Source organism: Sciurus carolinensis, chromosome 2 (assembly GCF_902686445.1).
Source record: "Sciurus carolinensis chromosome 2, mSciCar1.2, whole genome shotgun sequence".
Classification (NCBI taxonomy): domain Eukaryota; kingdom Metazoa; phylum Chordata; class Mammalia; order Rodentia; family Sciuridae; genus Sciurus; species Sciurus carolinensis.
Genome location: NC_062214.1, coordinates 140,637,728 through 140,662,427, shown reverse-complemented (window position 1 = coordinate 140,662,427; position 24,700 = coordinate 140,637,728). Strand labels below are relative to the sequence as shown.

At 38.2% G+C, this 24,700-nt stretch overlaps 1 pseudogene; it reads left to right on the top strand.

The window, feature by feature from the left end:
- Nucleotides 1–20,358: 20,358 nt before the first annotated feature.
- LOC124977962 (centrosomal protein CEP57L1-like) lies at nt 20,359–22,229 on the top strand (annotated as a pseudogene).
- The last annotated feature ends 2,471 nt before the right edge of the window (nt 22,230–24,700 follow it).

Below are 24,700 nucleotides of genomic sequence, written 5' to 3'. Positions count from 1 at the left end.
AATGTATTTTAAAGTGGATACATGTGTATATAATTAGGATATTTTATGTGATAAACCATATGTTCAAATGCATATCTTAAAATTTTAGGCAGAGTCTTAAAATATATAAAAATCTGACAGGAATGCAAAAATCAATCTACGAATCACAGTAGGAGACTATAACATCTGTTTCTCAGTTCATGAAAAATCAAGTGCATGAGTCTAAGTAGTCTAAGTAGGGATATAGAGATTTTGAATAAAACAATTCAGGCTTGACCTAATTGACAAGCAGTAAAGGAGTATAGCACAAGCTGCTTATAAGTCATGCTGACCAGAATTTAACAATGATCCCAGTCTTGGTACAATTCTCATCCAAATTTATTTCCAACATTGAGGGTCTGTTCCAAATCCATCACCCATATCACTATTAGCCAAATAAACAACTCCACAGTCCTGGTAACAGCACCTCTTGAAGATTAATAAACACATTGGGAGAGAAGAAAGACTTGGGTCTGAAGGACCGACACAAAATAGTGACAGATGGTAGAGCCATTCTTTGACATGGAAAATTGGGAAGCAAATGCATTTAGAGCAGGAAATGGAGCACATATCCTGTCTTTATTACTGACTTTAAAAGGTAGAAGTGTAAAATAGTATGACCTTTTAAAGTCATTGGCTCATTGAAAACTTTGACATTTGTAAGCTCAACATCTGTTATAAGCTATTCATTCTTCTTTCCATTACTATTTTGTGCACAAATAACTATATTATCTTGCTCAGCAAAATCAATTTAGCCCTAAAGTTGAGTAAGTTAAAGTGATAGTGATCCAAGTTGCAAAATAATTTCTCAGGAAAGAAGTCTGACTTGACCTATAAAATACTTTTAGAAGAGTGAAATGCACACACATACACACAAAAATTAAAAGCTGAGCTAGACATTGAACTTACTCTTGTTTCTTGTTTGGCCACAATAATTTGTCTTCCAAAATTATCCTTTCCACAATTACAAGGGTGTTTTGGGTCCTACCAAACATATTCCACAGGAAAAATAGATGGTGATTTGAGTTAACGCCTTTGAAATTTCACATACTTATCACTATATTCATTATACTTTCATATTCTATTAGCTGGACATTTTGAAAGAAAAGAGTTGCACCTTCAAGAAATATTTTGTTTTAAATTTTTAAATCTTTTGTTATAATAGGGTCATTATTTGTAACCTACTAATTTTTTCTCTTAAAACTACAGGGCATTAATACAGAATATACTTGAAGCAATCATGTCAAGTCTTTGGAGAGACTTCCAGAAAGGTGATGTGAAGATTTCAGCACACCCTTTCTCCCAGAAAAACAACCATTAAACTAATTAGTAAAAATCTCAATCTCTCTCTCTCTCTCTCTCTCTCTCTCTCACACACACACACACACACACACACACACACATACACATACACCCTTAAACACTGTGGCAATTGTCTGAAGGGCACTCAGCAAATGAGAAATTTTTAATTAGAAAATTCTTCTAAATCTTATTAGGAACACTGAAAATCTGGGGCATTTAAACTATACCTATCACCTCCAGCTTTGTGATAGAAAATCTGCTCCAGGACTCTAATACAGGTGGGTATGGCTAAAAAGATGGGGGTCTCTCTCCCCTCAATCCCTACTCTGCGCTACCTAGCACCTCCAAATGCCTAATCTTGAGCTGTTATTTCATCCTGCCAGTGTCTCTTAACCCTATCCCTACCACCACATTACAGAAGTTCTATTCTGGGCAGGTACTGCTATAAACACTAGTGTTGGGACTAATGACACGTTAACTAACTCAGGTTGACTCCTTACTCCCTGGCGGTGAGCAAGATCAAGGCCTCAAAGGCGGTTTCAAAGGTTAATGACGATAAATCGGACCACCGTCAGGAATTGGTTAACAATAGTTCCGCCAACGTGATCAGCTCGTGCTTGCCAGATAGTCCTATGGGACTCTCGCCTGCGTGAACCCCGCCCCCCTTGCTGACCTTTAAGCTGATTGGTTCCTGCCTAGCCTCCACCCTACATAAAAGCTGTGTGACTTCCTCAATAAATGAGTTCCTGCTGTGACTGGTCTCCCTGATGCGTCTGATTGTCCTCCACTTGGAGGGCTGCGTGTGGGTGGTCAGTCGGCCCTACCTTTCCTGGTCTGACCTTGTTGGGGAGTGCCCCCTTCCCTTGCCACTGGTCAAGAAGAGCAAGGGGGCTTAAGACCCCGACACACTAGGATTTTCTTCCCCAACTCAGCTACTAGTCTTAGGACAAGGTCTACCCTAGGCATGACGGCTGGCATCCTTCCCTCTACTCTAGCTCACAAGGACAAACCAAGAAGATCAGGGAATATCACAAATTCCCACTCATTCAGTAGGGATGTCACTTGAGAGAAGCAGGTCACTGCCCCTACTATCAGCTTCAGCTTAGTGGCACAGAGATTCTGTCCAAAGGGAAAGGGAAAGCTGTAATGACAGGGAGCTCTGAAGCTTTGACTGAAGATAATGATTTTTATTTGGAACAGATTCTGATAAAATTCATTTCAAAGGGCAATGCCAAAAATAATGAAGATTTTGACAATGAACAATAAAGAGGGGATAGGAGCTCCATGATTCTAATAGCAACAAATGAAATGACAAACAGCCACAAATTTAGCAGAAAGAACCAGGAAAAGAAACAACCAAGAAGAGTCCTCTTGGGATTACACTCATCCCTATGAGGTCCAGGAATCTCTCTGTATTGTGCTGTACCCACTGAGGAGTAATCAATAGAATGTGGGAAACTCTTGAAAAAATTTCCCAAACATGTAGATTCATAACATATTTCAGAATCCTTATTGGCTCAAGAGGCTTAAATACAATTCTGGTCAAACGCTGACTGAATAATAAACTACACTAGCCCAGGGGTAACTCCTGGAAAAGAAACTCAAAAATAAAATCACATTCATCCCTGGATACCCAGAAAACTGTGCATGCCCAAGGCTGTTTCCTCTCAGAAGCAACCAGAGAGAGAACCTCTGAGCTACTAGACTACAGATGAGCACAAAATTGTATGTGATAGTACCCATACATATCCAATGCTAAAGGGTATCCAGTGCTAAAGGGGGCTTAAGCACAACCTTTGGCCTACTTAAGAGAACCCAGGAACATATTGCATGAAAGTACACTAAAAGTAAAAAATCTGAACAGTAACATTAAAGACTGCATACTGCAAGGAAAATAGACATCCAGAATTACTCTACAGAAGTCACTAAACAAAGAAACCACCACAATGACTTTTAAAAAGTAGAGAAATGATATCCATGGTTGTTAAAATGTATTATATAAAATTCTAATTTTTAATAAAAATTATTATACATGCAAAGAAAAAGTTTGATCTATACAAGAATGAAAGGAGACAATGGGAATTGTCTTTAAGGGGCCCAGATGTATTTATCAGGCAAAGACATCAAGAGCCGCTATAATAAGTATGTGTAAAGAACTAAAGGAAACCATATATATTTTTTTTTAGGAAACCATATTTAAGAATTTAAATATTACTCATCAAGTAGGACATATCGATAAAAAGACAAATTATTTCAATGAAAATTCTGGAGTTGAAAAGCACAAAAACTGAAATGAAAAATTCACTAAAGGATCAAAAAGGTAAATTTGATTTGATGTATAAAATAATCTGCAAATTTGAAGACTGGACAATAAAGATCATACATTATGGAGAAATTATGTAAAGAAAAGAGGGTAAAGAAAAATGAACAGAGACTCGAATATGTAGAATATCATAAAGCCCTCCAATAAACTCATAATGGGAGTACCAGTGAGAGAAGGGACAGAAAAAATTGTCAAAGCAAAAATACCTAAAAACTTCCCAAATTTAATGAAAAAGTCTAATCTATACAATCGAGAAGGTCAACAAACTTCAAGTAGGAAAAACAAAAAGATCTACCTTCAGAAATGTCATAGCAAAATATTGAAAGAAAAAGTCTTAAAAATCAAGAGAAAAAAATGACATTATATACAAGGGAATCGCAATAAGATTAACAGTTGATTGTACATTCAAAACAATGTAAGAGAAAGCAGAATGATACAAAATACTGAAATTTATTTTTTAAAAATTCAGCCAAAAATCTTATATCCAGGAAAATTATTTTTCAAAAATGAAGGTAAAATACTATCACAAATAAAAAGTTTGTTGCACGGGCTAGGGAGATAGCTCAGTCGTAAAGTGCTTGCCTTGCAAAGCACAAAGCCGTGGGTTCGATTCCCAGCACCACAAAAAAAAAATTTGTTGCTAGCAGACCTGCCTCACAAGAAATACTAAAACTTCAAATTGACTTAGAAATGATAAATACCTAGAAAATAAAAGAATAACTATCAAATTTCTTTACAAGATTACTATATAAAATGAGGCTATTTAAATTTAGTGGGCCTGGGGAGGAGCTGCGTGGTGAGCTGTTTGGACCCAGAGTGACCGCTTCCGAACACCGGGGGGTTGCCCGGAGGAGGAGGAGAGGCCCGGCGGGTCGCTTGGGTCTAGGAGTGACTGCATCAGAGCCACGGGCGGTTGCCACAGGAGGAGCTGCGTGGTGAGCTGTTTGAACTCAGAGTGGGCGCTCCTGAGCGCCGGGGGACTGCCCGGAGGAAGAGGAGGAGCACGGCGGGACGCTTGGTCTGGGAATGACTGCATCAGAACCACAGGCGGTTGCCAGAGGAGGAGTTGTGTGGTGAACTGTTTGAACTCAGAGCTAGCGCTCCTGAGTGCCGGGAGGTTGCCCGGAGGAGGAGGAGGAGCGTGGCTTGTGGTTTGACCTGGGAGTGACTGCATCAGAGCTGCGGGCGGTTGCCGAAGGAGGAGCTGTGTGACGAGCTGTTTGAACTCGGAGCAGCTGCTCCAGAACACTGGTGGCCTGCCTGGAGGAGGAGAGCGGTGGGACGCTTAGTCTGTGAGTGACTGCATCAGAACCACAGGCGGTTGCCAGAGGAGGAGGCGAGTGGTGAGTTGATTGGACTAAAAGCAACCGCTCCGGAACACCGGTGGCCTGCCTGGAGAAGGAGCGTGGTGAGTCACCTGGTCTCGGAGCCACCGCTCCTGAACACCCGGGCGGCTACCACAAGGAGGAGGAGGAGGAACAGGGCGGGTCACTTGGACTTGGAGTGACTGCCTAGGGCTACGGGTGGTTGGTGGGAGGAGGAGACCCAAAGTGAGTTGTTTGGATTCCTAGTGACTGCGTCGGAAACCGGGCGGCTGTCCGGAGGAGGAGGTGTGTGGCGGGTCTCTGTGTCTCGGAGCTATTATACGGGGCTCCAGGTGGTGGCTCAGGGGAGGGGCTGCATAGACAGGCGATTGGTGCAGAGCAGGGTCCCAGGAGCTAGGTGGCTTCTTGCTGGAAGAGCCGCACAGAGACACGCCTAGGGGCGGAGCGAAGTTTCCAGGGCGGCGGGCAGACTCTCTGGGAGAGGCAGCCTAAGGAGACTCGCCTGCGAAGGGTGAGGCTCCCAGGCCCAGGACGTAGGTCCGGGCCCCTGGGATCGTTGCAGAAGAAGACAGCCCAGCCCAGGGGGTAGTTGTAGATTGAGGGGAACCTCTAGGAGGGCAACTGACTAGCGAGACGTCCCCACCGAGTGACTCTTCCCGGCCAGGGGAGGTTTTCCCACAGGGACAGTAAAGTCAGAGACATAGGCACAAACAGGCCTTGCCTCAGCCCGCAGCCTACTTCCCCGTTGGATGACCATTGGTCAACAAGTGGAGACACCTCTGCCCACTAGCAGGGAATATACGCCACCTGAGGGTCACCACCCTAGAGAGGCAGCTTCTTCGTGGAGCTCTGCATTATCAACCTCCTCCAACACTTCAGGCTACTGAAGGATAAGAGGGGATATACTAACAATCTTCAGGGACATTATAAGTTGATAGAGGAAATCTGCAATATCTTAATGACCCACTGATCCCTGAACAATATGAGAAAACAAGGGAAGAAAATGCCCCAAACAAATCTAGATGTTACATCAATAAAATCCAACGACAGCATGGCAGAAGAAATGACAGAAAGGGAGTTCAGAATGTACATAATTAAAATGATTAGGGAAGCAAACGATGAGATGAAAGAGCAAATGCAGGCATTGAACGATCGCACCAATCGACAGTTAACAGAGCAAATTCAGGAAGCAAAAGATCATTTCAATAAAGAGTTAGAGATATTGAAAAAAAACCAAACAGAAATCCTTGAAATGAAGGAAACAATAAACCAAATTAAGAACTCCATAGAAAGCACAACCAATAGGATAGAACAGCTGGAAGACAGAACTTCAGATATTGAAGACAAAATATTTAACCTCGAAAACAAAGTTGAACAAACAGAGAAGATGGTGAGAAATCATGAACAGAATCTCCAAGAACTATGGGATATCATGAAAAGGCCAAATTTGAGAATTATTGGGATTGAGGAAGGCTTAGAGAAACAAACCAAAGGAATGAACAATCTATTTGAAGAAATAATATCAGAAAATTTCCCAAATCTGAAGAATGAAATGGAAAATCAAGTCCAAGAGGCTTATAGGACTCCAAATACACAAAATTACAACAGACCCACACCAAGGCACATTATAATGAAAATACCTAACATACAAAATAAAGACAGAATTTTAAAGGCTGTGAGAGAAAAGAACCAAATTACATTCAGGGGGAAGCCAATACGGATATCAGCAGATTTTTCAATCCAGACCCTAAAAGCTAGAAGGGCCTGGAACAACATTTTTCAAGCTCTGAAAGAAAATGGATGCCAACCAAGAATCTTATACCCAGCAAAACTTACCTTCAAATTTGACGATGAAATAAGATCATTCCATGATAAACAAAAGCTAAAAGAATTTACTAAAAGAAAGCCAGCATTACAGAACATTCTCAGCAAAATATTCCATGAGGAAGAGATAAAAAACAAAGAAGCAAATCAGCAAAGGGAGGAATTATCCTAAAGGAACTGTCAAATAAAGGAGGAACCAAGATGTGTCAAAAATTTTAAATATGAACCAAATGACTGGGAATACAAATCATATCTCAATAATAACCCTGAATGTTAATGGCCTGAATTCATCAATCAAAAGACATAGACTGGCAGATTGGATTAAAAAGAAAGATCCAACAATATGTTGCCTGCAAGAGACTCACCTCATAGAAAGAGATACCCATAGACTAAAGGTGAAAGGATGGGGAAAAACATACCATGCACATGGACTCAGCAAAAAAGCTGGAGTATCCATCCTCATTTCAGATAAAGTGGACTTCAAGCCAATGTTAGTCAGAAGGGATAAAGAAGGACATTTCATACTGCTTAAGGGAAGCATAAATCAGCAAGATATAACAATCATAAACATCCATGCCCCAAACAGTGGCTCATCCATATATGTTAAACAAATCCTTCTCAATTTTAGAAACCAAATAGACCATAACACAATAATACTAGGTGATTTTAACACGCCTCTTTCACCACTGGACAGATCTTCCAAACAAAAATTGAACAAAGAAACCATAGATCTCAATAACACAATCAATAATTTAGACTTAACAGACATTTATAGAATATACCATCCAACCAAGAGCGAATACACTTTCTTCTCAGCAGCACATGGATCCTTCTCTAAAATAGACCATATATTATGCCACAAAGCTAATGTCAGCAAATACAAGAAGATAGAGACACTACCTTGTATTCTATCAGATCATAATGGATTGAAGTTACAAATTAATGAAAGAGTAAAAAACAGAAACTACTCCAACACCTGGAGATTAAACAATATGCTACTATATGATGAATGGATAACAGAAGATATTAGGAAGGAAATTAAAAATTCTTAGAGGTAAACGAGAACAAAGAAACAACATATCAAAATCTCTGGGACACTATGAAAGCGGTACTTAGAGGAAGATTTATTTCATGGAGCGCATTTAATAAAAGAAGTAAAACTCAAAAAATAAATGACCTAACACTACAGCTCAAAGCCCTAGAAAAAGAAGAACAGACCAACACCAAAAGTAGTAGAAGACAGGAAATAGTTAAACTGAGAGCTGAAATCAACGAAATTGAAACGAAAGAAACAATACAAAAAAATTGACAAAATAAATAGTTGGTTCTTCGAAAAAATAAACAAAATTGATAAACCTTTAGCCACACTAACAAAGAGAAGACGAGAGAAAACCCAAATCACTAAAATTCGGAATGAACAAGGAAATATCACAACAGACACGAATGAAATACAAAACATAATTAGAAGCTATTTTGAAAATCTATACTCCAACAAAATAGAAAATTTCGAAGACATCAACAGGTTTCTAGAGACATATGAATCGCCTAAACTGAACGAGGAGGACATACACAATTTAAATAGACCAATTTCAAGTAATGAAATAGAAGAAGTCATCAAAAGCCTTCCAACAAAGAAAAGTCCAGGACCAGATGGGTTCTCAGCCGAGTTCTACAAAACTTTTAAAGAAGAACTCATTCCAATACTTCTCAAAGTATTCCATAAAATAGAAGAGGAGGGAACTCTCCCAAACTCATTCTATGAAGCCAATATTACCCTGATTCCTAAACCAGACAGAGACACATCGAGGAAAGAAAATTTCAGACCAATATCCTTAATGAACATCGACGCAAAAATTCTCAACAAAATTTTAGCAAATCGCATACAAAAACATATTAAAAAGATAGTGCACCATGATCAAGTGGGTTTCATCCCAGGGATGCAAGGTTGGTTCAACATCAGGAAATCAATAAATGTCATTCACCATATCAATAGACTTAAAGTCAAGAATCACATGATTATTTCGATAGATGCAGAAAAAGCATTTGATAAAATACAGCACCCCTTCATGCTCAAAACACTAGAAAAAATAGGGATAGTGGGAACATTCCTTAACATTGTAAAGGCCATCTATGCTAAACCCATGGCTAATATCATTCTTAATGGTGAAAAACTGAAAGCATTCCCTCTAAAAACTGGAACAAGGCAGGGATGCCCTCTTTCACCACTTCTATTCAATATCGTCCTTGAAACTCTAGCCAGAGCAATTAGACAGACCAAAGAAATTAAAGGGATACGAATAGGAAAAGAAGAACTCAAACTATCCCTATTTGCTGATGATATGATTGTATACTTAGAGGAACCAGGAAATTCCACCAGAAAACTTTTAGATCTCATAAGTGAATTCAGTAAAGTAGCGGGATATAAGATCAATGCACATAAATCGAAGGCATTTTTATATATAAGCGATGAATCTTCAGAAAGAGAAATTAGGAAAACTATCCCATTCACAATAGCTTCGAAAAAAATAAAGTATTTGGGAATCAATCTCACAAAAGAGGTGAAAGACCTCTACAATGAGAACTACAGAACACTAAAGAAAGAAATTCAAGAAAACCTTAGAAGATGGAAAGATCTCCCATGTTCTTGGATAGGAAGAATTAATATTGTCAAAATGGCCATACTACCAAAAGTGCTATACAGATTCAATGCAATTCCAATTAAAATCCCAATAATGTACCTTACAGAAATAGAGCAAGCAATTATGAAATTCATCTGGAAGAATAAAAAACCCAGAATAGCTAAAGCAATCCTTGGCAGAAAGAGTGAAGCAGGGGGTATCGCAATACCAGATCTTCAACTCTACTACAAAGCAATAGTAACAAAAACGGCATGGTATTGGTACCAAAATAGAAAGGTGGATCAATGGTACAGAATAGAGGACACGGACACAAACCCAAATAAATACAATTTTCTCATACTAGACAAAGGGGCCAAAAATATGCAATGGAGAAAAGATAGCCTCTTCAACAAATGGTGCTGGGAGAATTGGAAATCCATATGCAACAGAATGAAACTAAACCCATATCTCTCACCATGCACGAAACTAAACTCAAAATGGATTAAGGATCTCGGAATCAGACCAGAGACCTTGCATCTTATAGAAGAAAAAGTAGGTCCAGAGCTTCAACATGTCGGCTTAGGACCAGACTTCCTCAACAGGACTCCCATAGCACAAGAAATAAAAGCAAGAATTAATAACTGGGATAGATTCAAACTAAAAAGCTTTCTCTCAGCAAAGGAAACTATCAGCAATGCAAAGAAAGAGCCTACAGAGTGGGAGAAAATCTTTGCCAATCATACTTCAGATAGAGCGCTAATCTCCAGAATCTATAAAGAACTCAAAAAACTCTACACCAAGAATGTAAATAATCCAACTGACAAATGGGCTAAGGAAATGAATAGACACTTCACAGAAGAAGATATACAAGCAATCAACAAACATATGGAAAAATGTTCAACATCTCTAGTAATAAGAGAAATGCAAATCAAAACCACCCTAAGATTCCATCTCACCCCAATTAGAATGGCAATTATCAAGAATACAACCAACAACAGGTGTTGGCGAGGATGTGGGGAGAAAGGTACACTCTTACATTGCTGGTGGGGCTGCAAATTAGTGCAGCCACTCTGGAAAGCAGTGTGGAGATTCCTTAGAAAACTTGGAATGGAAACACCATTTGACCCAGCTATCCCACTCCTTGGCCTATACCCAAAGGACTTAAAATCAGCATATTACAGAGATACAGCCACATCAATGTTCATAGCTGCTCAGTTCACAATAGCCAGATTGTGGAACCAACCTAGATGTCCTTCAATTGATGAATGGATAAAGAAAATGTGGTATATATATACAATGGAATATTACTCAGCCATAAAGAATGATAAAATTATGGCATTTGCAGGCAAATGGATGAAACTGGAGAATATCATGCTAAGTGAGATAAGCCAATCTCAAAAAACCAAAGGAAGAATGATATCGCTAATAAGTGGATGATGACACATAATGGGGGTGGGAAGGGTTAGTGTTGGGGTTGGAGTTGGGTTTAGGGAGGGGGGCAGGAATGGAGGAAGGAAGGACTGTATAGAGGGAAAAGAGGGGTGGGAGGGGAGGGGGGAAGGGAAAAAATGGCAGAATGAATCAAACAACATTACCCTATGTAAATTTATGATTACACAAATGGTATGCCTTTACGCCATGTAGAGACAGAGAAACAACATGTATCCCATTTGTTTACAATAAAAAGAAAAAAAAATAAATAAATAAATAAATAAATAAATTTAGTGAGTTATCCCCAAAGACAGTACTGTTTAAAGTTGTTATTTCATTTACTGTTTATTGGTAGAAAGTAAATGTTCTGACTCTAAAAGTTATTTTTAAAATAACAATGTCACTTTTGAGACCTTAACTTTTTATGGTATACCCACAGTTAGGGGCTGAGTTATGTACCCTTAAATTTCATATGCTGTAGACTCACAGAGCAACCATATTTGATTACAGTAGAGAAATGTTTCAGTTAAGTAAGACCTTCAGGGTGGGGGCCTTAATCCAATATTATTAGTATTCTTAAAAGAAGTGGAAGAGATGCCAGGGAAGCACATGCATGGAGAAAAGGCCATATAAAGATTAAAAAATAAATTAAAAAAAATAAATAACATACATAGATAAATAAAAATAAATAAATGTTAAATTTAAAATTAGTACGTGATGCATGAGGTAGATTCCTTGGTATTTTCCTTAATTATATACTGTTTATAATGCTAAGTAGTGGTTGCCATACCTTGAGATCACAGATATGTTGAGGCTTGGGTGATCTGGATCAGAAGTTAGGGACAAGGAGTGTCAGAACTAAGTAAGGTCAAGGTAATGGAATGAGCTAATGCTAGGAATGTCTGTTCACATATTATAACACCCTCGGATGTTTAGAAAATCCCATTCTATACTCACCCATGTTAATCACACCAAAACAACAAAAAGTTTTACTTTTATTAATTGTTTGAAATGAGAATAGTATTGTTCCTGAGTTTTATTGAATCAGAAAAGATTGAGAACAAATACTTCAACCTCTTGTAGTTTATTACCTGTAGTCTTAATGACATACACATATAGTCACTTAAATCTTAAAAATCAAAATAAGAGTCAAATGTATCTTCAAAATATATGACATATATAACATATTCTTGATATTTATATTTTCTGAAAATAAAAATAAATAAACATTAAAGAAAAAAAAAGATATTGCAAGAAGGCAGACATCTGCCATCTAAGGAATTGCTTAGGATAAAACAAACCTGCCAATTCCTTGAGCTTGGATTTCTAGTCTCCAGAACTGCCTGTGGTATTTTGTTATGACAACTGTAGCAAAGTAATATACTCATAAATTCAATTTTTAGAATAACAGTTGTAATTTTTCTAAATTGGGAGCTAAAATGTGTTTAGCATACCAAAAATCTAGAGTTTCTTATTCCAAGTATTTTAACGTTGAGTCAGATATTTTGATTCTCCAGAAGTTGCCAGATGTTCTACAGTCTACATCTGCAAAGTTCATATTAAACAATAAAATGAGTAACATTCTAAACTGATGCTTTTCACTCCAAAAATTTAGGTATGAATTTATAATTTAGGTCATTTTAGTTATTATCAAAGGTACTTTAAATTAGATATGTTCATTCCTGAGACAGACAAGGTCTCTCATGTAAATCAAGGAGAAAACAGCAGATTGTTAAGTAAATACTATAGTCTGTTGGAGGCAGATAGAGTAACATGTGATCACCATCACCAATGTCACAGTTCTGTGAGACTTGCAATATATAAGGCACTCCTGTAAACACACTTGATTTACTAATCAATTTAATCATCGCAACAACCAGATATAGTTATCCCCATATTAAGACAGGGAAGAGAGAGAGAGATTAAGTAACTTGTTCAAAGTCATACAACAAAAGTATTAAAACCAGGCTCAAAGCCTGTGTCCATGTTCTTAACCATTATGCTACATGTCTATTCCTGTTCTCAATTAAGCTCACATTTCAAAAATGAAAGTAAAACTTCAGGGGAAAATATATTAGATCTAATTGTGAGGTTTAAGCACCAGCTTTAATATAATTTTCTACTCATCTAAGTCTGTTTTGTACATACTCCCAGCACCTGTAAGGCCAATTCATCTGTCTTCTTTCCCTTTTAAATCTACAAAATACATTTACCAACAAATAAATGTTAGGCTTTATCAATCTTTGCCAAAATGTATCAGGTGGCACAATAAATCTGTAGATGACACATTATTTTCAGCACGTAATCCTCATTTTAAAACCTACAAAATTATTCTACAACTTCCTGATCTGCTCATTGTAATCTGCCAGATGCATCCAGTCTTTTAATGATATGTCTAAGTTTAAAAAAGGAAAAAAATTTTAAAGAGAGTACATTTGGGCCACTCTGCTGCATTTACTCATCAACAGCTTTTGTGTTGAAGTGAGCACTAGATGAGAGAAAGAACTGTTTCATAGATAACTGTATACAAAACTAGGTCTGTTGCTATCATCTGGCCACAGGCAGGAGATAGCCATGTTAAACAGATTTAACAGAAATCTTTTTAAAAATATGTGCAGCAGTCTGTTTGCCTATGAATTACATATGACATGGTAAAGACACTTTATGTTGTTCTAGCGAACTTTGCCATTATCATGCTTTCTCATATTTAGCTTTCTTAACCTTCCATTTTAGAGTTGTTTTTTTTTTTTTCAATGTTCATTCCAGGATGTGTGGAATCCATGTTTTAGAATGAGTTCTATAATGAAATTACAACATTTCGCTGACTTATGGTCTCTGGAGCCCAGTCTCAGGTCTTTCTATAAATATTTCCTTTCTGTAATGTTGTATTCTGCCCATAAGGGTGAGAGCTTTCATTTACTTTGTGCAGTTGACAGTCATTAAGGAAAGTCCCATTGATCCCCATCTCTTAGCATCACACATTCCTGTGTGATCCTATTCCTTGAATGTGTTGCACAATTGACAGACTTCTAATGAATAGAATATGCCAGAAGTAATGGGATGTCACTTCAAAGATTACATTGTAAACACTGGCTCTCCCATGGGGGCTCACTCACTTTCCCCTCATGCATTCTGAGGGGAGTTAACTACATGATGAGAGCTGCCCTATGGTGAGATCCAATTGGCATGCAAGTGGCCAGAAGTCCCTGAGGAACTGGGGCCCTCAATCCAAAGGCCTGGGAGGCACTGGATCCCGCCACAATCACATGAGCAAGCCTGGGAGAGCTCCTGCAGCCCCGCCTGCAGACTGATTGGGAACTTATGAGAGACCTTGAGCACCCAACTAAACTATGCCCAGATTTCTGACCACCAGAATTATATGATAAATGTCTGTTGTTTTAGAATACTAAATTTAGAATTTATAGTGCAATGAAGTATTACATTTTATATACAACAGTACTTGGGAGATTGCTCCGCTCAAGGAATTAGGACTCAGAATTACTTCTATTTCTATTTCATCAACACCAAGAGAGAAAAGGGGAGTCATATGTAGAGGAAACATGGATTTGGAAATGAAATATATCTATTTTAGATTTTATTTTTTTGCCTTACCACTTCATAGTAATACGATTTTAGTAAAGTTACTTTAAAATTTAGACTCAATTTCCTCATTTCTTAAATGCAAGTGTGTTACCTTTCTTTATAAATATGTGTTCTACATATAAGAAATAAAATATGTAAAGAACCCAGCATAGTAGAAATAAAATATGTAAAGAACCCAGCACTGGAGAAAAAAAATGGTAGTCCTATTATTTATTATTAAAATGAATACCAGTACATATCTTTAAAATCAAGCCATTGCCTATGAAATCTTTCAATTAGTTATACCCATCCACTTCATGACAAATTCTGGGCTAGCTGCTAGACTAGAGGTTACTCTCGGGCAATGGAGAAAGTTAAGGATGGTGAAGCACAACTGTATTCCCAGTTACTCAGGAAGCTGAGGCAGGAAGATCACAAGTTCAAGGTCAACCTTGACAACTTAGTGAGACTTTGTCTTAAAAGTAAATAAATAGGGCTGCGGGTATAGCTCAATGGTAGAATACCCCTGGGTTTAATTCCCAGTACTGAAAGAAAAGAAAGAAAACAGGAGAAAATAGTTATAAAATGGCATAATCAGTTCCAAATTTTAAAAAATACAAAATCAGGACAATAGAGGGGTAAGAACATATGCTGAGGTAAGACAATAGAGGGCGACTCATTCTGCTGGGAACATCAGAAGGTATCACAAAGGAGGACTACCTAAGGAGGAGTGTACTAGAACATTACAGCAGTGGGAACTAGAAAGAACAAAAAGATTTTGAAGAGTAGGAAATGTTCAAGAAATTTCCAGTTCAGTATTGCTAAAATATATGCGGTCAGGAGTGGTCAATGAAGAAGAGAAGGGCTCAGCAGAGGTATCATGGAAGATCTTACATTCTAAATTGTCTGGACTTTGTTCCACAATTGAGACAGAATTGCCAAAGGGTTTTAGGAAGTAAGTTTCGCACAATGGAAGGAACCTGAGTGATTGCATGGATCAGCCTGGAATACAGACAATTAAATGCATTACTATTTATTTTGAGTCATGGCATTTGTTATAGCAGCTAGTATTAATTAACTAGTGTGACTATAAGACAGAGGAAAATAAGGTTAAAGTTTGGTAGTGGAGGAGTCAGAAGGTGGAGTAGTTTAGCTTATCTCATAGGCAGTGGAGAAAAACAGGCCAAGTTCTTAAACTAGGGAAAGTTGAATAGAAGCTGTTGGAGGAAAATGAGCCCTAAAGCAGATGAAACCTCCACTAAGAGGTCTTTGCAGTAAAACAAATGTGAACCTCAGATAGATCATGATATGGAGTGTGAAGATGAGGTAAAAATAAAATGGAAGGAAAATATTCAAGAAATACCACAGAGATATTCCAGGCTTTGGTGACCAACCAGATTTAGGGAATTAAGGAGAACTAGGATTCAAAGACAAGTTTCAGGTTTCTAATCTGAAATGCTGCTGATACAGTAGGAAAGTCTATCAAGAAAAATGAACTTCAAAAATTCATGAATAATTTGCAGTGTGGCAGCAAATGCAGATATTCAAGAACTTTGTCTCTTCACCCTACCATCCAACATGAGTGTGCATGCCACCATTCTTAAAGCAAACTTTGGGGAAAGGGACTGTCCCTAAAATAAGAAGGGCTCCAAAGAAACCTGCCCTACTCACCCACTTCACAAGGATTTGAAACATCGTAGTGTTAGTGAACTCCCAGAGAAATGAAATCTTAGTACACGAGAGCCTCAAACAGTCATAGAATATTCATTCTTCAACAGCTTCTCTTTTTAGTCTGTATGTTTATAACCTGTAGGCCCTAGAGAAGTGTATGCTAGTTTTGCATATATGGCACTTCTTGGAAGTATGATAGCATATTAACTTGATTTCTGTAACGGTGGTAATATTTGATGTTTCACCAACGCAAGGTCCAATAATTGCTTGTCAGATTTAGAATTAGCATTTTCAGAACTGGTAATAAAGGTATTATCACCTTTAAAAAAAAAAAGGAAGTTTCACACTTTCAAGTGGGAACTCTGGTACTAATTAGACAGGTGAATTGAGATGGAAAAAGTTGAGTCTGGAAGCTGGGTTGACGTCTCCAAAAGTGATGGCGTGGGTCTGAGCTCAGGCACAGGGAATAAAGGGAAGGGGATGGATTCCAGAGAGGCTCATGAATCCAGTGATCAATGTGGGTGATGAAGCCAAAAGGGAAATCAAGGCTGATCTTCAGGATTCTTTAAAGGGAAAAGAAAAATGGACTCAAGAAGGAGAAAGGCACCAAAGTGAGACTGACCAACTAAAGAACCAGGTTCTTTGTCCCATTCCCCAAAGAGCTTTTTCTTTTCTCTAAAAACTGAAACAAATTTCTACGTAAGCATACGGAAGTTAAATTATAGAGTGGAAAAACTTAGAACATTAAAATCAAGTCATATATTACTGAGTTTTTACTTATTAAGTGAACACAGATAAAATTTCTTAGTTTACTGGCTCTAAGTTTGCATGTGACTAAAGGAATCATTCAGGCTTAATTTTTCTTGGGTAACTATGAAACATTCCCAATTTTAAATGTGAAAAAAATCTAATTAGAGAATATTTTATTTCTTCAAATAATCATTTTTAGGGTGGTAATGGAAAATCAACCACATGATCCTATGATAACCAGTTCTCAAACATACTAAACAAGACATCCCAACTGAATGTTCACAAACTCTGGCAGGCAGTTTTTATTCTTCAGTATCTATCTTCCTTCTAAAGCACCTGATGCCAAAGATCTGGCTAGAAAAGTGAAGAGGAAAACAAGTACAGCTACCCAAATTACAGCCAAGAAATCCACTTCTGTGCCATTGAGTCAAGAGGATTTTCCTATTGAAGTATCAATGCAATTTCCAATTCTCAGCTTCAATTGTCCCAGTGAAGACCAACTCCCCAAAAGATGAGTTTTTAAAAATTTACAGTCATTTCCAGTATATTTTGTAACTTGCAGAAGAGGACTTCAAAATCCAAATAGCTGTTTCTGCAACCCAAAAACAGCACTACAAGGAAGTTAGGAAGAACAGTATGAGTGCAAATACTGAGGACCATCTATCCTCTACATGGTTTGTGATCAGAAAGTAGTTGGGAATAAAACAGATTATGTCCATATCTCACGTAATCAGTGATTAAGTTTGATTACATAATCACAAGTAACAATAATTTAATAATATTTAGGCCACTGAATCTGAAATGCACCCAGTAAAAATGGAGAAAACTTCAGAGGCAAGTGGAAATACTTGGAAATCCTCTCCCATCTCCCTTCACTACTTGGAATATGACATTTTAAGGCAGAAAGATCTAAACTCTCAGACATAAACTTACAGGTGCTTTCTTATCTAGCTTAGTGGTGACACTGCTGCTTTTAGTATAGCTTAAGTGATTGACAGCATCCCTCCTTCTCTTTGTGATGGGCTGACAGATCTGACTCCATGAGAATGTTATAGGCCAGACTCTAAGGGAAATGACTAAACAGACTCCATTTTGCTTTGAGACTCCATGTTATGTAGGAAATAAGCTTCTCCCATGGGAACACCCCGCCTCTGGGTCCATCATCAGTTACTTAGTGTGACATGTTTAGCAAAACAAAATGACAATTCTTATATAAAGAAAAATTGCTCTCTTTTGATTCCTATTGCTCCTAAACAATGTACCATGTGAATAATGATTGTGTGGATGTTAGTAACCATTCTTTAGTTTGTACCTAGGTAAGGGTCATTTTGACCCACTTCCCCCTCTATCGATGATCTCATGATGTTAGTTTGTAATTTTAAATCATAGCAACAGACACTTACGATTGATGTGATTTTTGGTATAGGAACCCCTACAACCCTATGGTCAGGGCTGTTCTCCCGATAACCATTTTTGGGGGCATTGTGTGAGACAGTCAGCCGGCCGGCTTAATAAAGACTCTCAAATTTGGACTTCTCAGTGGTGATCGGTCTGTTCTCAAGTTGCGCCCCATAACACCTTCATATCCCTTTTCAGTTAATCCTTTTATGGCCCTGAAAGACCTACATTCTCCTGAGTCTGTTAATGCTAGACAGCAGGTGATTCTCTGCATTTTGTTTCACTCCAGGCCCCCTTCCTAACAATCCCTCCATTTCCTTTGAGGAAGTGCCTCTCTGTCACAGGATACAGCCTTGGTGGGACTATAATCAAGGGGCACCACCCCCAACTCTGGATGGAAGTCAAAGTCTCTGTAAGTCCCTCAGAGATCAGATTCTTCCTCTGCCTACCTTTCTGTTTTAGTCAGCTTTTTCACTGCTGTGACTGAAAGACCTGACCAGAACAAGTGTAGAGGAGGAAAGGTTTATTCATGGTCTCAGGGTCTCAAAGGTCTCAGTCCACAACAGCTGGTTCCATTCCTTGGGGCTCGAGGTGAGGCAGGACATCATAGTGAAAGAGTGTGGTGGGGGGAAGCAGCTCACATCACGATCAGAGAGCATAGAGAGAGATTCCACGCTCCAGATACAAAATATATACCCATGGTTCCACCCCCAATGAACCACTTCCTCCAGCCACACCCCACCTGCCTCCAGTTAACACTGGAATTAATCCATCAGGGATTAATTCACTAATTAGGTTAAGGTATAACCTCCAAACCTTCTTGCATTGTCTCACACGTGAGCTTTTCATGGACACTTTCCATGGCCTAGAGGAACCTATCAAACTCTGTACCTGCACTAGAATTTAAATCTGTATTTTAATGATGGCACTCTGTTTTGGAACCTGGTTTTCTACACTTTATATATCAGTTCCAAGGACTACCTGGATCTTCCCCACCTCCTAAAGGATCCCTTTGCTTAAGTTATCTAACATTGGTTTCTTATACTTGAAATTTTAAAACAATGATATATTTATAACATTGGAAATGCTGTGTATGGTTTTTCAACTTTTAAAATCAACTACAACCAAACCCAAAACACAATTTTGGTTAGAGGAAAGATTTTCAATGGTAATAACTTGGAATCCATAGGAGGTAGAATTGCAGGACATCATGATCATACTTTTAAAGATCTCTGTAAAATGTGACATCTTTAACAGCTTAGGATACAAGCACATTGAAGAAGATTGCAAATACAATGATATTGGGAGTTCCCAATTAGATGAAGCTGTTGTTTCTTATCTCCCCTATGTTAAATTAAACTGCAGTAAGTCTCTTGACAGCAGATAAATTATCCCTTAGCCTCCTAAGCAAAGTTCCTGTACTTAATTTCCCTGAGTCTTTTCCTGGCAGCTTTTACCCATCTTCTCTGAGCATTATGGGTAATGGCTTCATCTGCAGGGCAGGGCATCCCTGAAAGGCTCAGGTAAGCTTTATCAAGTAGCAAATACAGAAGTCCTATTTCAAGTCCTCACATTGCTTGTAGGCTTTATCTAATAAGAACTCGCTCCAAGCAGGTGTACTGCATGTTTATTACACAATCATTTTATCACTGTGCAGCTGCATGTCTTCAGATGCCCCACGTTGGAGCCAGTTTTCTCCACCAGCAGGTGTAAGGTAGCAAGCAGGGAGGGAAGCAGGGGAGAGAAGAGTAGAATTACTAATATCCTCATGTAGCATTAACAGGAATCAAAATACTGACTTAAAACTGAAAGAACAATGAATAAGATCACAAAAGATGGTCTGGGACGTTGGCTCAGTGGTAGAGTACTTGCCTCACATGTGTGAGGCTCTGGGTTTGATTTTCAGAACCACTTAAAAATAAATAAATAAATGATATAAAGGTGTTTATTAAACAATCACAAAAGATTTAACAAAACCATCTGAATCTATCTCTGCTTCCTGATCACCACATAAGCTGCTTCCTTCTGCCACACTCTTCCGCCATGATGTCCTGCCTCACCTTGAACACTGAGAAAGGAAGCCTGCTATCTAAGGACTGAGACCTCTGAAACCATAATGGACTCAGAATTAATACATAGTATAGTAGGAAACTATCTTAAACCTCCAGAAAGAGTATTTATTCCATCATTCACCCAGGATGAATCATCTCAGAATTACCACCCTGTGAACTTAGAAGTTACCTCTCCTAAAATGTTTCATAGCCCAAATACCCATGCTCTTATTTTGGCCTTAAAAACTCTTCAGGAAAAGATTCATTGTTTAGAGATGGAGAGAACACGGAGAACACAAGCTGAACATAACCTGAATATTCTTTCCAGAGAAGAGGCACACTATAAAAAGGCCTTGGAGACTTGAACAATTGAGAGAAATCTGGCACACCAGGAAATGATAAAGTAGAAAGAAGATATAAGTTTACAGTTAAGCTCAGCCCAGTCTTCTTGTACTCTTCTAGAGAAGCAACTGGAACATACAAAGACAATGGTTCTCAACATAAAATGAGAAAAGAATATGATCTTAGAACAACAGGCCCAGCATCAAAGGGCAAAAGAATAAGATCAGTTGAAGCTTCATGCAAAACTTGAAAAGCTTGATGTCTTAGAAAAAGAATGTTTTAGACTGACAACAACTCAGAACACTGCTGAGGACAAGATTAAACATCCAGAAGAAAAACTTAAGGAAGAAGAGCATCTACGTAAGCTGTTTCAAGACAAGGCTTCAGAGCTTCAAACTGGACTTGAAATCAGTAAAATTTTAATGCCTTCAATTTCAAAATCAAAACTCTCCAAGGGAAAAAAAGAAATCTTCAAAGAAAACTGAATGTTTAAAAAGAGGACCACCTCAGCAAATTTATTCAAAGCTTAGAGAACTGCCTTTTGAGGCCGAAAAGTCTGCAGGCTGCTCTGTGAATGCAAGCATGCGCAGCCTTCTAAAGATGCTGTTTATCAATGTAGCCAACAGAGCCTTCAGAAACCTGAGGTGACTGAGCCTAGATGTCCTTACAAACCCACCAGAAAAACTTCACCGTTTAAAACTGTACTTCAGGACTCAGAAAAGTCCATTTCCATTAGTGACGATTTGTCTGAACTTTTGATGGCAATGCAAGAGGAGCTGGACCAAATGAGTATGCAGTGTGAAGAACTACTGGAACAAATGAAGGGAACTGAAAGCAGTTCAACCTGTGATGACACAGAATGTGAACTACTGTGTTTAGTCAAGAAAATGGAAATTAAAGGAGAATAAATTTCCAAACTGAGGAAACAAAAGACAATGTTCATAAGCTGCAGCAAAAAGTTCAAAACTCAAAGATGAGTGACACTTCAGGTATTCCACGAGAAGATTGCAAACTTACAGGGTCAAAGAACATTTAAAATAGCCCCAGAAAATGTTTGAATGAAAAACAAGAATTTTCATCCAGTACAAGTTCATAATCTTCTGTTGGGACTAATGACACGTTAACTAACTCAGGCTGACTCCTTACTCCCTGGTCAGTGAGCAAGATCAAGGCCTCAAAGGTGGTTTCAAAGGTTAATGACGATAAATCAGACCACTGTCAGGGATTGGTTAACGACAGTTCCAAGAACGTGATCAGCTCTGCTTGCCATATAGTCCTATGGGACTCTCACCTGCCTGAACCCCCTGTGCCTTGCTGACCTTTAAGCTGATTGGTTCCTGCCTAGCCTCCACCCTGCATAAAAGCTGTGTGACTTCCTCAATAAATGAGTTCCTGCTGTGACTGGTCTCCCTGATGCGTCTGATTGTCCTCCACTCGGAGGGCTGTGTGCGGGCGGTCAGTCGGCCCTACCTATCCGGGTCTGACCTTGTTGGGGAGTGTCCCCTTCCCTTGCCGCTGGTTAAGAAGAGCAAGGGGGCTTAAGACCCCAACAATCTTCAAATGAAGAGGAGATGATATCATGTGGGAAGAGTAACACAGTAGCCAAACTGACACCTAAAATGAACTTCGTTAGTAAGATCCTGAATTGTCTAAAGTGTTTTTAATTCAAAATAACTTTGTGAAATTTTGAATTATGTTTCTGGTCTCTATAAAACATGAAGTTGTGTACTTTAAAATTAATGCCTAATGACCTACTAAGAGTCCCAAATAATAAATCATTGCTTTTTTTTTCTTATTTTTCCAAAGTCCATAATCTAATCATGCTTTAAGAATATTGTTCACTTTGCAGATATCTTTAGCTGAATCTAAAAATGTGTACTGGATTGACAATATTCAAAATGGAGTTAAATCTGAGATAAAAGTACATTCTACTTTTTCATTTACTAAGCTTATGACCTTAAAAACCAATGTTAAATGAACAACGGATGTGAAGTTCTTTTAAGTTTCCTGATGGTGCCTCCCTAACATGTTTTAAAGCTGTGAAAATATTTTTATCTTTCTTGGAAAGGAAAAAGCATAATACTTCTACATTTTTGTGAAGAAGACTTTAACCCAAGTTTTATGTGATGATTATAAATAGGAACCCATAGTTCCTTAATTTATAGATGACAGTAACTCAGCTGCAGAAGATATCCTCTGCTATTCCCATTCTCTTTTACAAATCTAGTTTTTTTCTTCCAATACTGATGACCAATTTTGTCTTTTTTTTTATAACTTTTGTTGTTGACTTTTATTCTTTTCATTGTATATAATATTCGCCAATGTTAATTAAGAATATGAATCTCTGGAACCCTTGAAAAGTGATATATTTTTATAAGAAAGTATAAAGGAAGAGGAAGTTAGCCATTTAATTATCTCATTAAGCCAAAAAAAGATATATTTTTATTTTTATATTTTAAAATCAATAATGTCACAATAGATTTTCTTGTTACACGCATGCTTTATAATAAATTTACATTTGTTGACAAAAAAAACATCTGAAGAACTAAGATACATATGACATTTAAGTAGTGCAGACAAATATGAGGTAGAGATAAAATAAATAAGTTCAATTTTTTTAGAGTTGGGAGTTAAAAGTTCTGTTTTCTAAGATCACATTACTACAAATTACTTCAAACTTCACAGCTTCAAACAACACAAATTCATTACCTGAAAATTTCTGTGGATCAGGATTCCAGGCACAGGTTAGCAAGATCCTATATGTACCATGCTGAAGTCATTCTGTGAGCCAAGGCTGCCAAGAGTCCCTGTTCTCTTGCTGTCAGCTGGAGATCACTTTCTACTCCCAGAAGCCACCCTCAGATCCTATCCATGTGACTGTCTTCTTTCAAAACACAGCAGTTCAATTCTTCAAGGCTGGTCGAAATTTTTTGGAACAGCCCAACTAGTCCTCCTCCTAGGGGCTCACCTGAAGAGGTCAGACACACCCTGAATGATCTCCTTTGCATTACAGAATATCATTAAATGCATTAAATGATCTCCTTTGACTCAAAGTCAGCTGATCAGTAACCTAATCATTGGAGTAATTGCCCACCCTCAAGAGGAAGGGATGACAAAGGGTATGCCTGCCACCTTGGGCAGGGAATCTTGGGGACAATGAGAGCATTACTCTTCAACCAAGAGTAAGGGTAGATCAAAAGTAGATAGATTAAAAACAGGGAAAAGCGTACTGTTAAAACATATATTTAGACTTTTCTACAATCCAAAAGACACAAACATACATTGCTTTTGAGGAAAGTACCTGGGCAGGGAGGGAGTCTGATGTTTTTCATCATATGCTTTTATGTACTGTTTTTAACCCTAAAAATATATAATACTGATAAAAGCAGAGAATAAAAGAAGTTTTTCTACTTATTACTGTCCATAGCAATTAACCAATCATGGTTGATTTTTATTTTGTGTGTTATCTAAAGATTTTAACGCCCCTAATTTCTTGTAAGTCCTTCTTCCTCCAACTTCTTCACATCTCCTGAGTTGTCTTTCCTACCCATTTCTTTTCTGTTTTATTTGAAGTTACACAAGAAATATGCTATTGCAGAAAAATCAGACACCACAGAAGGGAGTTAATGAAAAAATCCATCTTCACTGGCTCATTTTCCTGCTCTCCTCTTAACCATCCACTTACTTTGGGTGCATTCTTTGGGGTTATCTTTTTCTTCCTCTACCTACTCCCGCAGGATGACTTCATCCCTTTCTGTGGCTTCAACCATCTCCTACATGCTAATGAGTCTCCAACAGACATTATAGCTCCAATCTCTCTTCTGAGTTACACACATGCATTTTCAACTCTTTGTGGCAATCTCCAACTTCTTATTCCACTAGCACTTCAAACTTAAGTTCAGATTTTGATTTGTTATTTGTTACCATCAAGACTTCTCCTTCTCACGTTTCCTGTATCAGTCCATTTACTCAGCCTCTCACACTATAAATTTGGAGCCATCTGTCACACCTGCTGATTCTTCACCCTTCTAGTCACCAAGAACTCTGATGGTGGTAACCCACATC